Below are 12,902 nucleotides of genomic sequence, written 5' to 3' on the forward strand. Positions count from 1 at the left end.
TCATGGAGAAACCCGAAAGTTCAAGTTTCAGGCCAGGTATGAGGGTAGGATAATGTCACAGTAGACCAGTAGGAACATTATTTTAATGGCAGGCAGAACTTTGTAGTGCCATTTAAATCATACTGTGTTAATTAAGGTAATCCTCTCTATAACTGCTGCTGTCACACTGCTCTGGTGCCCTGATGCACTGAAGGGTCAAGCTTGGCATGAGAGCAAATGTTTAGGCACACTGAATGCAAACCAATTCAAGATACTTTGGTGGGAAATTGGGGGAGGGGGCAGAAAAATAGAGAACAGCAAATGAGACTAGCATTAAGGAAATATAGGGAACTCCCAGTTAAATAGAGACATGGATGGAACACACCTGGACCTGCAATTTCATTGGTATTGGGAGCCTCTAGTAGAGAAACTCCCTCTGCCAATGCTGATGGGCATCTTCTCTGCAATTAATAGTTTTAAAGTCTCTTGGGGCACTGAGAGATTTTAGTGATTTGCCTAGGATTGTATAGCCAGTATGTGTCCCTTCTCACTTCTAGTCGCTTCCCTCTAAGATTATTTCCCATTTGAATTATATAATCTTGTATATAATTTTTTTTTGCTTGTTGTCTCTCCCTTTAGAATGTGAGGTCCTTGTGGTCAGGGTCTTTGTGTAGTTTTGACTTACTTTGTATCTGCAGTACTTAAAACAATGCCTGGTATAGAGTAGGTGCCTAAAAAATGCTTATTGTTGTCATTGTCATTATTGTCTTCTTTTCCTTCTCCTCCTCCTCTTCCTTCTTCTTTTCCTCTTCCTCCTCCTCCTCCTCCTTGCTTCTGGCCTCTCCCTTCATTAATTTGGTCACACAGCTACCAAACAGATATTCCTAAAGCATAAGTATGATGCTGTCACTCCCCTCCTCAAAAGACCCAGTGGCTTACCTATCTTCTCTGTAGGATTAAATACAAATTCCTCTGTTTGACATTTAAAGCCCTTCACAATCTATCCCTGGCCTGCCTTTCTGGACTGACTGCCCATTAATCACTTTCACACAGGGCAGCTATGTGACACAGTGGATAGAGTGCTGGGCTTGGAGTCAGGAAGGTGAGTCTTCTTGAGTTCATCAGGCCTCAGACACTTACTAGCTGTGTGACCCTGGGCAAGTTACTTCACCCTGTTTGCCTCAGTTTCCTCATCTGTGAAATCTCCTGGAGAAGGAAATGGCAAACCACACCAGTATCTTTGCCAGGAAAATCCCAAATGGGGTTGTGAAGAGTAAGACATGATTGAAAAAAGACTGAACAGCAATTCCTTCATACACTCTGTGATCCAGCCAGACTGACTTGCTTGCTGTCTTTCAGATGTTTATACTTCATCTCTCTTCACAACTATAAACATCCTTTTTGTTGTACTTAAGCATTTTTTTCAAGCCTTTTCTCATTCTGGGCTTTAGCCTTTATGACACTATTTTTACAATTCTGTTCTCCTTTTGGGTTTGTCTTCATGTTAGTTTCCCTGACTGCAAAAATTAGATTCCCTGACTCTGAGAGTCTTCTGGTGGAAGAGCTAGCAGATAGCGAAAAGCAGAGCAAAGAAGAATCTGTAAGTGAACTTGGCATTTCCCCCCACTGGCCTTCTCTGCAATATCTGCTGACTGACATTACGACTTTTATTGTGGGCAATTAGGGCCATTGGCTGGGATTTGCTGATAACTGATTGTCCTTATATAGGACTGTAGGAACCTGGAAGGACTAGAACTTTGACAGGCCAGAAAAGCCTGGCCTTTAGAACACAGAGCCCTCAGCTAAGCAAAGAGGTACTGAGTAGGGGAATCATGAAAGACTTCCTATTGGAGGTAGACTATGAGCTGAACCCTGAAGGATATGAGAGATTCTGAGAGTTAGAGATAGGAGTGAGTGCATTCCAAGACAATGCATACAAAGAATGTTGAGTTCTATCAATAGTAAGTAGGTCATAGTACATGAATGGCGTCTAATGTCAAATAATACTGGAAGGATACATTGGAGCCAGATTCCCATTGGTAGGGCAGCTCCAAACCCACCTGAGAAGCTCAAGGTACAACATACCTTAAGATTGCAGAGTTTATTATAAACTAGGCCAAGCTTAACTGAGCGACAGTAGACATGGAAGAGAACTTTTAGCAGTTTATCAAGTAGAAATAAGAAAGCAATTGAATAAGGATTAGCTTTGAGCTAACATTTTTTTTTCAGGCAATTGGGGTTAAGTGATTTGTCCAGGATCACACAGCTAGTAAGTGTCAAGTGTTTGATCTGAGGCTGGATTTGAACTCAGTTCCTCCTGACTTCAGGGCCTGTGCTCTATCCACTGCTCCCCCTAGCTGCCCCTGAACTAACATCTCAATAAATCACTCACAGTATTATCCCAGGTTGTATAAGTGAGAGAGTAAGAATTCATCTAAAGTTCGTAATTAGTGGAGCTGCAGGGAAGGCATTTTACACCTCTTTCTGTCTAAGTGCTTTGGGATCATTCTGTTCGTCACAGTAACATTGTGGGTGATCAATATAACCTCTGTTTCCCTCTCTTTCTTCTACATGGTAATATTGTGCCATGTGGTATAAGGCAGAGGTGTCAAACTCAAATAGAAACATATCCCTACTGGGGGCATATTGACTTAGATAATCACAAAATAACCTTATCTTTGTTGCATTGTATTTTTATTTATGTTGTTAAACATTTCCCAGTTATATTTTAACCTGGTTTGAGGCCTGCTTGGGCAAAGAGTTTGACAGCTCTGGTGTAATGGACCTCATCCCGCAGAAGAGTTGGGTTCAAGTCCTGACTCTGACATATACTAGCTCTGTGACTAATTCCTTACATCAAATGAAATCACAGGTCCAGTTCCGATCTAAAATGTTAAGAACTTGAAACTCAAGAGGACACATAGCCCTAGGTATAATATGCCCCCTTTTCCTCTACCCAACCATTTGATGTTGGCAGTGATACAACCTCATGCCTCTTTGTTAAGTTTGATTTGATCAGGTTTTTGTCGTTGTTTTGTGGTTGGAAGGGGAGCATATGCTTTTAGAAGAAGGCAGTCAGACAGCTCTGATCTGGGTGAGATGGTAGCTATGGAAACAATCGACTAAAAATTCCATTTTCCTAGGAAGGGTCACTAAATTGTCAATGGGGAGGAGTCAGGAAGAGAAAGAGTTGAAGGATTTCTCAAATAACAGAATACTTTAAACTTAAATGCTAGTTTCTTCTATGCGTCTGTGATCTCATCATGGTGGGTATTTGCATCCCATCTATTTCTTGTTCAGGTCTTCTTGTAAGTTCACCTCAAGGCATCTGCCATCAGGGTGATGCTGGGGGCCTTCCTCACTTACTTTTGATGTCCTGAGGCTTCCAGTGGAGCACATGAGCTATCCATTGGTCATTCTTGTTCTTCCACATGACTAGCCCATCTTTTTATATTCCTGCATGTTCTTTACACTGTTTCTTACTAATTCCTTGTTTATAATATGTTAGTCTTTCCACACTTATCATGAAATTCATCATTGTCAATTCTTAGGAGATGGAGTTATTCTATGGCTTATGGCCATAGTGCTGTGGCAGAATATTTGTATTCAAAAGACTGGAAATGCGGTACAGGGGATAGGGAACTGGATTTCAATGCAGGAAGATACTAGTTTCGTAACTCTGGTGTAAGTCCCTCAGCCTCTCTGAGCCTCAGTTTCCCTGTCTGTAAAAGGGAGATAATAAGATCACCTATCTCACAAGACTGTTTTGGGGAATCAAATGAGAAAATGGATGTTAAAGCACTTTGAAGCAATAGTGAGCTATTATATTCAGGAGAAGTTTGGGGTTGGTAATTTCAATGGGGGAAAACCATTGAAAGTTTTCAGGAAGAAACACAGACATTGCTGTAAGTTTCCCCTTCTTTTTGCTTTTTCATGATGAGAGAATTTAAGGGAGACAAAGGGCGTATGGCAAGTACTTTTGATGAGGAAGACTAGAAAAGGCCACCTAAGGTTGTCCCTCTATTAGATCAAACTACTTAAGTTGTACAATGACCATTTGTGGCTGGGATAGAGAGAAGCTGACTGGCCACTGACTCAAGTTTCTGGAAGGGCTTTTGATGGCTTACTGGCTTGAAGTTCTGGAGTCCCACGTAAGCCCTTAGAAGGTACATCTCTGGGGCAGCTAGGTGGCACAGTAGATAGAGCACCGGCCCTGGATTCAGAAGGACCTGAGTTCAAATCCAGCCTCAGACACATAACACTTACTAGCAGTGTGACCCTGGGCAAGTCACTTAACCCCATTGTCTAGCCAAAAAAAAATTCATGTATCAAATTAAGACACTGCTTTCCACTGTCATACAACAGAAAAGCATATTGATAAAAGGAGGACAGAAGATGCCTATATTTGAAAAGGGTGAGAAAGAGGCACATGTAGAAAGATATAAAAGGTTCTTAGCATTGGGTTATACTGGGCCAGATAGTGTCCTGAAGTAAGAACATTCATCATCAGGGCCCCATATACTTTACTTGTAATCAGAGTAAACTACTAGATGGACAGTGATCTCTTGAGTTTTAATTTTGTGATATGGGGGGTGGGGTGGGAGTGGGGATGGTGATTCGTGATGGTTAGAGATTAACATATTTTCCCATTCAATGTTTTGTTTGTTTGCTTGTTTGAAATAAAAACAGAACTTTTTACATCAACAGTTATGCACAAAATAACCACTTCATTTAAATAGGCTATGGAGTGAGAACAAGACTGAGAAATATAAGTAATAATTAATAAACACAACATAAAATGAGGCTTTTATCACTAACCCTTAACCTTTCTTTCAATCAATGCTTAATCTAACCTGCCTTTCCCTTTCTCTACCCTTCTCTACCCAGCTAGGCTCAAACAGAACATCAACCTCCCCTGAATCTTTCTTGGAGATGTACCTTTTTTTTTTGGCTAGGCAATGGGGTTAAGTGACTTGCCCAGGGTCATTCTGTCAGAGATTTTTGAAAGATTATGGCAGATGAGAGAGGTGTCATAGGAAAAGAAGAGGGCAAAGAGAATCTTGATTTTCGAAATTAGGGAAGAAAATGGAATGTTTTGTCTCTAGGTCAGTGAATTCAATTTATATTCCTGAAAAAAATTCTATTAGCATTATTAAAAAGAACATGTGGAAATGCAGAATGGTAGTCCCAAAGACTAGAATTTAAGAATACTTTGAAGGCTCAAGTTGTGTCAAATGATATAGTACCATTGCACATACTAGAGATAGTAGGATGCATGGTTTTATGGCCCTTTGGGCATAATTCCAAATTGCTCTATGGAATAGTTGAATTGGGTCACAACTCCACCAGCAATGCATTAATGTATCCTTTTCCCCACATCTCCAACATTTGTCGTTTTCCTTTTCTGTCCTATTAGCCAATCTAATAGGCATGAGGTAGCACCTCAGAATGGTTTTAATTTGCATTTCTCTAATCAGTGGTGAGTTAGGGATTCCCTTCATATGGCTATAGATAGGCATAGATATAGATTAGATAGATTATTTCATCTGAAAACTGTTCATTTCTTTTGGTCATTTATCGATTGGGGAATGGCTCTTATTTTTATAAATTTGACTCAGTTCTCTGTATGTTTGAGAAATGAGGCCTTTATCAGAGAAACTTGCTGCTGCAAATTTTTTTTCACAGTTACTCTTGCTGACTGCGTTTCCTTCCATCCTATCCCCCCCTCTTATTTATTCTGTTCTCTCTTTCCTTTCATCCTGTCCTCCTCAAAAGTGTTTTGCTTCTGACTACCATCTCCCCCAATCTGCCCTCCCTTCTATCATCCTCCTCTCTTCTCTTATCCCCTTTCCCTTCCTAGTTTCTTGTAGGGTAAGATAGATTTTCTATACTCAATTGAGTGTGTACGTTGTTCCCTCTTTGAGCCAATTCTGATGAGAGCAAAGTTCACTCATTTCCTCTCCCCTCTCCCTTCTTCCCCTCCACTGTAAAAGCTTTTCCTTGACTCCTTTGTGTCAGATAACTTACCCCATTCTCCTCTCTCTTTCCCTTTCTCCCCATACATTCCTCTCTCATCCCTTAATTTTATTTTTTAAGATATCATCCCTTCATATTCAACTCACACCTGTGTCTTGCCTATATATACTCCTTCTAACTGCCCTAATAATGAGAAAGTTATTATGAGTTCCAAATATCATCTTACTATGTAGAAATGTGAACAGTTTAACTTTATTAAGACCCTTACGATTTCCCTTTCCTTTCTACCTTTTTATGCGTCTCTTGAGTCTTGTATTTGAAGTCAAATTTTCTATTCAGCTCTGGTCTTTTCATCAAGAATGGTTCAAAGTCCTCTATTGCATTGAATATCAATTTTTCCCCTGAAGGATTATACTCAGTTTTGCTGGATAGGTGATTCTTGGTAATCCTAGCTCTTTTGTCCTCCAAAATATCATATTCCAAGCCCTCCTATCCTTTAAAATAGACACTGCTAAATCTTGTATTATCCTGACCATGGCTCCACAATACTTGAATTGTTTCTTTCTGGCTGCTTGCAATATTTTCTCCTTGACCTGGGAGCTCTGGAATTTGGGTATAGTATTCCTGGGAGTCTTCATTTTGGGATCTCTTTCAGGAAGTGATCAGTGGATTCTTTCAATTTTTATTTTACCCTCTGGTCCTAGAATATCAGGGCAGTTTTCCTTGATAATTTCTTCATTTTTTGTGTGTGATTTGTTTTGTTTATGCTTTTTGGTGAGGCAGTTGGGGTTAAGTGACTTGCTTAGGGTCACACAGCCTTGATAATTTCTTGAAAGATAATGGCTAGGCTCTTTTTTTGATCATGGCTGTCAGGTAGCCCAATAATTTTTAAATTATCTCTCTGGATTAAATTATCTCTTGGATCTGAAAAACAGTGAAACATTTCACATTGTCTTCTATTTTTTCATTCTTTTCATTTTATTGTTTCATTTCTCATAAAATCATTAGTTTCTATTTGCTCAATTCTAATTTTTAAGGAATTATTTTCTTCAGTGAGTTTTTGTCCTTCCTTTTCCATTTGGCCGATTCTGCTTTTCAAGGCAGTTTTCTTCTCATTGGCTTTTTATACCTCTTTTACCATTTGGTTTAGTTTATTTTTTAAGGTATTATTTTCTACAGTATTTTTTTGTCTCCTTTACCAAACTGTTGACTCTTTTTCCCCCCATGATTTTCATTTATCGCTTTCATTTCTCTTTCCAGTTTTTCCACTACTTCTCTTACTTGATTTTCAAATTTTTTTTTTAGTTCTTCCATGGCCTGAGATCAATTTATATTTTTCTTGGAGGCTTTGGATGTTGGAATTTTGACTTTATTATCTACTTCTGAGTGTGTGTTTTGATCTTTCTTGTCACCATAGTAACTTTCTATGGTCAGAATTTTTTTCTGTTGTTTGCTCATTTTCCCAGCCTAGTTCTCGACTTTTAAGTCTTTGCTAAAGTGGGACTCTGCCTCCAGGGTGGAAGGAGAACCATCTCAAGCTTCAGGGGTCTTGTGCAACTGTTTTTAGAGATACTTCTAGGGACCTGTAAGTTTTCAGTTCTTCCCAAGTAGTATGACATAAGGAGAGGTGTATTTACTATTCTCCTGGCCTGTGTTCTGCTCTGTGAGTGACCACAAGCATTCTTTTCTGTCCTGCAACTCTGGTTTGCTAGCTCTGGTGTGCTAGTGCTCTTCCTTGCCCTGGGACTGCCACCCAGGACTGTGACCTATATCCAAGTATGGGCAAAGAAATAGGGTGCTGCCCCCAGTGCTAGCAAAGAGACCCCTGTAATCTCCTTCTGACCAATGTTTGACTCATTTGCCATCTGTGGGCTGAGAGCTCCAGAAGCAGCCACTGCCACTGCTGATTCAGTGGTTCCCAAGGCCTGTTCGTTGTTTGATGTGGCCAGGTCTGCGCGGGCATGGCCTGTGCTGAACTGTGTTCCACTCTCACCCAGGTGCGACAGACTTTTCCTGCTGACCTTCTAAGTTGTCTTTTGCTGGAAAATTATTTCACCCCATCCTTTTGTGGGTTCTGCCTCTCTAAGAATTGTTTTATGGCATTATTTAGAGGTATTCAGAGAGGTTTTGGAGAGAGCTCAGGTGAGTCACAGCCTTTTCCCCACCAACTTGGCTCTGCCCCCCATCGGGAGTTTATTTTCCATGAAAAGTTGGGAGTTTCCTAGGAATATTGTAGCCAAATTCCAGAGTTCCCAGGTCAGGGAGAAAATATTACAAGCAGCCAGAAAGAAAAAATTCAAGTATTGTGGAAACACAATCAGGATAACACAAGATTTAGTAGCTTCTACATTAAAGGACCACAGGGCATGGAATATAATATTCCGGAGGGCAAAAGAGATAGGATTACAGCCAAGAATCACCTACCCAAAAAACTGAGCATAATCCTTCAGGGGAAAAAATGGACATTCAGTGGAAGAGGACTTTCAAGAATTCTTGATAAAAAGACCAGAGCTGAATAGAAAATTTGACTTTCAAATACAAGACTCAAGTGGAACATGAAGAGGTAAACAGGAAAGAGAAATCATAAGAGACTTATTAAGGTTGAACTGTTTACATTCCTGCATGGAAAGACGATATTTATAACTCATGAGACCTTTGTCAGTATTAGGGTAGTTGGAGGGAAAAAATCATATCTATGTATATATATGTATATATAGATAGAGGGCACAGGGTGAGTTGAAGATGAAGGGGTCATATCTGGAGAATAAAATTAAGGGATGAGAGAGGATTATATGAGGAAAAGGAGAAAGGGAGATGTAGAATGGGGTAAATTATCTCACAAAAAACAGAAAAGAAAAGGCTCTTGCAGTGGAGGGGAAACGGAGGAAGGTGAGAGGGAATGAGTGAATCTTATTCTCATAGGATTTGGCTTAAGGAGGGAATAACATACACACTCAATTGGGTATGGAAATCTGTCTTACCCTACAGGAAAATAGGGGGAGAAGGGGACAAGAGAGCAGTGGGATGATAGAGAGGAGGGCAGATTGGGAAAGGGGGTAATCAGAAGCAAATACTTCCGAGAAGGGACAGGGTCAAAAGAAAGAATAGAATAAATGGGAGGGCAGGATAGGATTAAGGGAAATAGAGTTAGTTTTTCACAACATGTCTACTATGGAAGTGTTTTGCATAACTCCACATGTATGGCCTATATTGACTTGCTTGCCTTTTCAATGAGGGTGGGTGGGGAGGGAGGAAGGGAGAAAATTTGGAACCTAAAGTTTTAAAAACACGTTTAAAAAAATGTTTTCACATGCAACTGGGAAATAAGAAATACAGGAAATGGGGTACAGAAATCTATCCTGCCCTATAGGAAAATGGAAGGGGAAGGGAATAAGAGAAGGGGGGAGGAGATAGAGGAGAGAGCAGACTAGGGGAAGGGGTATTCAGAATGCATGCCATCTTGGGGTGGGGGGGAGGGGCGAGATAGGGTGAAAATTTGGAACTCAAAATCTTGTGGAAGTAAATGTTGAAAACTAAAAATAAATAAATTTATATTAAAAACAATAAAAAAAGAAAAGAAAAGCTGGAAGTTAAATCACAACTGCTCTAAGCAACTAATTAGAAAAAAATCATTTACTCAGAGTTTGGACTTTCTGTTTAAATATCTATGTGTAGTTAACTCCTGAATTTGTGGTTGTAGCAAAATTCAGGTCACTTGAAAACTTTTGGGTAAAGAAACAACTGATTATATTATAGTATTTGTAGATAAAGACACACTAGGAGGAAAAGTTAGGAGGGAAATAGACCTTTTCTTAGGATTCTCTTCAATGCTTGAGTAGGTGGGTATGGTGGTGATATCAGCATGAGTCTTCTCCAAGATGACTGTAGGGTCAGTGTCTCTCCTGTGGTGGTAAGTTCATCCCAAACCTCTATTCAAAAAAGCACCAAGCCAACCAACCTTATTCCAAATCTGGTTTAGCCCATGACTCCCAGACTCCTTCTGGAATTTTTCTCTATTATGTGCCCATAAATGCTAGAGGGCCAGGACTGATGGATTGTAAGGAGAGTAAAGTGGAATGGAAAGGTAGTGTGATGGGACCAATATGTATCAGGGTTTCCCTGTTTCCTTAAAACAAGGTGTAGAAAGTCAACTACTGCTGCTGAATCAGCCAGAATGACTCCATGTTAAACGTGATTTAGCAGATCATGGGTACTAATCTCTTCTCCCTAAGATACTGTAATGAGAGGGGATTTGAGATGGTACTAATCCCATCTCCTCAGAATTTTTTGTACCAATCAAAATACTTTTGTCCATATATGGAAGTTATTTACTCCTTTCTATAAAAAGCAGGCCCAGTTTGAATAAGGGCGGGAGGCACCCAACTACAGGCTGTTTTAGAGCACTAAATACAATTCTTTTAACTTTCTTGAGTTTGCCTTATTGACCAGGGCAAGGTCTGAACAGGATTTTCTCTTAGATGTGTTTTCCCTAAAAGGTGACAAAACTGTCTCTGAGACCTGGTTGATTCTTACATCATTTGACAAAAGTTTTTGGTTACTCAACAACATAAAATGCCCCATTCATGTAGAGTCTGGATCCTTCTAACTTGGTGGGTAGCTGAAAACTGTGCAAATCACCATACTCTGTCCTGTTGACCAAAATGCGTTTCTGTATAAAACAAAGTGGGCTGCAGCTATAGAAGCTGCATACCATTGTAACCTTTTTTGCATATCCTGGCTATATGAGCACAAAATAAACCTCCTTTTGTTAACTGTTCAATTACTTACTAACGCCTCATTTCATCTAAAAACGGAACCTGAACTAACAGGGTGCTGGTGTCATGTCCATCCCTAACAGATAGGAAGGGTCAACATTGTAAAGAGCTTTAAAAGCCAAACAGGATATTTTGTATTTTATTCTACAGGTAATAAAGAACCATGGAGTTTATTGAGTAGGACCTGGCTGAAGTAGTTAAACCTTCACTTTAGGAAGATGATTTAGCAGCTGAGTGGAGAATGAACAGTAGTGGGGAGAAACTTCAGACAGACACACCAACCAGAAGGCTACTGCAATAATCCAAGCACGAGGTGAAAAGAACCTGTTTCAAAGTGGTGGTTATGTGGGTGGAAAAAATATACTTATATTTTCTCATAAATATATTTTGCAAAGGTAGAAATGATAGCACTTGGTAACAGATAGGATATGTAGGGTAAATGCAGTTGAGAAATCAAGGATGACACCAAGGTTGTGAGCCTGGTTGTCTAGGAAGATGGTAGTGCCCTCCGCTACCTCCACTAATAGGGAAGTTTAGAAGATGGGAGAGTTTGGGGGAAAAGATACTGAGTTTTAGTTTGGATAAATTAATTTAATATGCATTCATAATGGGCATTCATTTCAAGACATCCACGAGGCAGTTGGTAATACAAGAATTGAAGTCATCTGAGAGGTTAGAATTGGATAAATGGATATGAGAATCATCTGCATAGAAATGATAATTTAACCCAGGGTAGCTGATTGATTAGATTACCAACAGAAAGAAAGAAGAGATGATGAAGGCCAAGGACAGATCCTGGGGGTTATTCATAGTTATTGGGCATGACCTGGAGGAAGATCTCATCAAAGTACAAAAAGTGAGATAGGTAGGAAGAAGGAGGAGATAGGGCATCAGAAGAAAGTTGTGTGGGCAGCCAATCTGGTAGGAAGAGAACCAGGAGAGAGAGTGTCATGAAAACTCAGAGTACTTACTATTACATGACTATTATGTTCAAGCCACTGTGCTGTGAGTACAAAGACAAAAATTAAATAGTCCCTGGCCTCAAGGAACTTATATTCTCCTGGGAAAGTACAGCATGGAAACAGGAAATAAATGCAAAGTATAATACATAGGACAGGAAGACTGGCCAATAAGGTCCTGGAAATATGTGCAGTGAACTCTGCCTGATGATAACCAACATGGACAGTTTGGTGAGACTGCTTCTGAAAATGCATAACGACATGGAATGGAGTGACCTGGCTCTTTACTTCAGAGTATGTATAGGTGTTCAGTGACTGTTTCCTCTTTATTTATGTCATGGCAAAAAAAGAAAGAAAGAAAGTTTTTATTCTATCCAATTCTATCAAATATTCAAAGAACAGTTTTAATATTACATAAACTGTTTGTAACAATAAGAAAGGAAAGAAACCTTCCAAGATCTTTCTATTGCTTTCATACCTTAACTAAGAAGATATGAAAAGAAAGAAAACTATAGACAATGTCCCCAATGAATACTAATGTAAAAAGTTTAAATAAACCATTAGTAAATAGTTTACAATAACACATTTGAAAGATGACAGGAATGTAGTGTTGGTTCAACATAAGGAAAAATATAAAAAATGATAAAAACTCCACGATAACATCAATAGATGCTGGAAAGGCATTTTGACAAAAACCAATACCAATTTCTGTTTAAAAAAAACCACTTGAAAACATAGGAATAAAAGGACTTTCCTTAATATGGTAAATAATATCTATTTAAACCCAAGAGGAAAAGTTATATATAATGGAGAATGTCTTTCCAATGTCTTTAGATGCCTTAGATCTTTCCAGAGCATCTAAACGCCTTTTCAGTAAGATCAAAGGTAAAGTGTTGATGTCCCTTAACACTAATACTTTTGAATAGTTATAGAAATGCTAACTGAAATTATGGCTAATAGAGAACTTATAGGGTCTTTCCAATAAGATCAGGGAAAAGCAAGCATATCCACTGTTATGACCATTATTTAACATAGTCCTAGAAATGCTAGCTAGAGCAATAAGACAAGGAAAAAAATGAAGGAATAAGCAAAGACAAAGTGGAAATAAAATTATCTCTTTCTTTAGATTGTATAATAATAATAATAGTTTATTTAGAGATCCATAGTCATCTGAGAAATTAACTGAAAGAGTAACTTCAAGAAAGTTGCAGAA

The sequence above is a fragment of the Phascolarctos cinereus genome, unplaced genomic scaffold, assembly GCF_003287225.1.
Source record: "Phascolarctos cinereus isolate Bilbo 61053 unplaced genomic scaffold, phaCin_HiC Scaffold_726;HRSCAF=1367, whole genome shotgun sequence".
Classification (NCBI taxonomy): Eukaryota; Metazoa; Chordata; class Mammalia; order Diprotodontia; family Phascolarctidae; genus Phascolarctos; species Phascolarctos cinereus.